Here is a 3,062-nt window from a genome sequence, read left to right on the forward strand (position 1 = left end):
CTCAGTGGATTCTGCGTCTTTTTTCTCCCAATCTCTCAGGTTTTGTAAGGTTTCCAATGTCTTCAGATCTTTTCTGTGTGATGTATGGGCGCGAGTGCAAGTACGGAGCTCCTTACTTCTCCGCCATCTTGCCCTCTCCTCCAGATGGTTTTCGATTTACTTTGCATGGACGGATCGCAATCCACGGTAGCTGTAGCCTTATGCAATGTATTTCTTAAATAATAAGATGTGAGAGTCCAAATTACTCTTTGATCCATGGACTGCAGAAGGGATTTTGCGTTAGCATTCATGAAAACAACGTTAATCTTGTTGTCCATCTCCATCAGAGCTCTGGGGGAACCAGGTGCACTGTCAGTGAATAGTAATATTTTTAAAGGAAGCTTTTTTTCTGAGTAGGTCTCAAAAGTGAGCTTCAAATAGTCAGTAAACCATGTTGTAAACAGATGTGCTGTCACCCAGCCTTTGTCGTTCCATCTATAGAGTGTAGGCAGAGTAGATTTTGCATAATCTTTACGGGCCCCAGGATTTTTGCAATGGTAAGTGAACATTGGCTTTGACTTAAAGTCACCAATTGCATTAGCCCCTAACAAGAGAGTCAGCTTATCCCGTGAATCTACGAAGCCAGGCATCGACTACTCTTTTGTAACTATGAAAGTCCTCAGTGACGTCTTCCAATGTACGGTTATTTCATCTACACTGAAAACTTGTTGTTTAGTGTAGCCACGCTCATTAATTATCTTAGTTAAATCTCTTGTGCACTTTGCTGCAGCTACTGCCTCAGCACTTCCTGCTTCTTGTACTTTTATGGTATGGAGAGAGCTTCTTTACTTCAGTCTCATGAACCAACCTCTGCTAGCTTCAGACTTTTCTTCTGTAGCTTCCTCCCATCTCTTAGCTTTCGTGGAGTTGAAGAGCAGTAGGGGCCTTGCTCTGAGTTAGGTTTTGGTCTAACAGAATGCTATGGCTAATTTGATCTTCTATCCAGACCACTGAAACTTTCCCCATAACAGCAAGAAGGCTATTTCACTTTCTTTCATTTGTGTGCTCATTTCATTTGTAATTCCCTTTAAGACCATTTCCTTTGCACTCACAACATGGCTATTTGACACAAGAAACTAGCTTTTGGCCCATCTCAGCTTTCAACTGCCTCCCTCACTGAAGCTGCATCATTTCTAGCTTTTCATTTGACCTGGAACATACAACTCTTCTTTTCACTTGAACACTTAGAGGCTATTGGAGGGCTGTTAACGGGCTCAATTTCAATATTGTTACATCCCAAGGAATAGGGATTCCTCAAAACCCCCAACAGGGATGCCTGAGAGAAATATGGGAAATGGCTGGTCAGTGGAACAGTTAGAACACACACATTTGTTGACCGAATTTGCCATCTTATATGGGTGTGGTTCACGATATCCCCAAACAATTACAACAATAACATCAAAGATTATTGATCACGGTTCAGCATGACAAATATAACAGTAATGAAAACCTTTGAAATACTGAAAGAATTGTCAAAATGCGACACAGAGACATGAAGTGAGCAAATGGTCCCAATAGACTTGCTCAACGCAGGGTCGCCACAAGCCTTCAATTGGTGAAAATGCAGTATCTGTGAACCACGATAAAGAGAGGCACGATAAAACAAGGGATGCTGTATTACAAACAACTTTACGCACATAAATTCAACAACTTAGATGAAATGGACCAATTTCTCAAAAACCACCAATTATCCAAACTCAACCAATATGAATAGATCATCTGAATGCTCCTGTAGCAATTAAATTGAATTTGTAATTTTACCCCCTCCCCAAAAAAGAAGTTTCTTGGCTCAAATATTTTCACTGAAGAACTCTACCAAACATTTAAAAAATTAACCAGAGGAGAGGTGGGGGGAGGGATGGCTGAAATAGGTGATGGAGATCAAGGAGTGGACTTGTGATGAGCACTGGGTAATATATGGAAGTGCTGAATCACTCTACTGGACACATGAAACTGACATTGCACTGTATGTTAACTAACTGGAATTTGAACACAAACTTTAAAAAAAGGGAATTGACACCAGTTATACATAACCTTTTCCAGAAAATAGAATAAGAGAGAATGCTTCATAATGCATTTAATGGGGTGGCCCGTGTTACGCTGTTACTAAAACCAGACAAATGCATTGCAAAAAATAAACTACAGACCAGTATTTCTCATGAACTTAGACACAAAAATCTTCCAGGAAATAAATATTTTATTCTTTAATAAGGTTTTTTAAACGTTTATTGATTTATTTTGAGAGAGAGAGAGAGAGAGAGTGCGCGAGCATGAGTTGGGGAGGGGCAGAGAGAGAGGGAGAGAGAGAGAATCCCAAGCAGGCTCCTCACTGTCAGCACAGAGCCTAATGGAGGGCTCAAACTCATGAACCGTGAGATCATGACCTGAGCCGAAGTTGAACACTTAATTATTTATCCATTCTCCTGTGAGTGGGCAGGCATTTAGGATAGCTGGACTTCTTTCAACACTGCGGTATAGTTTTTGTTCTCTGAGTAGTGCATAAACGATTTAAAAATCTGAACTCTACTCCTGAAACCAATATTGCACTGTATATGAACTAACTAGAATTTAAATAAATACTTGGAAAAAATATATAGTCTATTTTTCACACACACACANGGGGCAGAGAGAGAGGGAGAGAGAGAGAATCCCAAGCAGGCTCCTCACTGTCAGCACAGAGCCTAATGGAGGGCTCAAACTCATGAACCGTGAGATCATGACCTGAGCCGAAGTTGAACACTTAACTGACTGAGCCTCCTAAGGCACCCCAAACCACAAGAGACTCTTAACGATAGAGAACAAATGAGGGGTGACAGAGGAAGGTGGGTGGGGGTGGGGCTAGATGGTGATAGGCATTAAGGAGGGCACTTGTGATGAGCCCTGGGTGTTGTATGTAAGTGATAAATCGCTGAATTCTACTCCTGAAACCAATATTGCACTGTATATGAGCTACCTAAAATTTAAATAAATTCATCAAAAGCAAACATGAACAAGTGTGAAGATATCAGACTGAAAAGCTCCTG

Source organism: Hyaena hyaena, unplaced genomic scaffold, assembly GCF_003009895.1.
Source record: "Hyaena hyaena isolate Hyena2069 unplaced genomic scaffold, ASM300989v1 scaffold_924, whole genome shotgun sequence".
In the NCBI taxonomy this organism is placed as follows: Eukaryota; Metazoa; Chordata; class Mammalia; order Carnivora; family Hyaenidae; genus Hyaena; species Hyaena hyaena.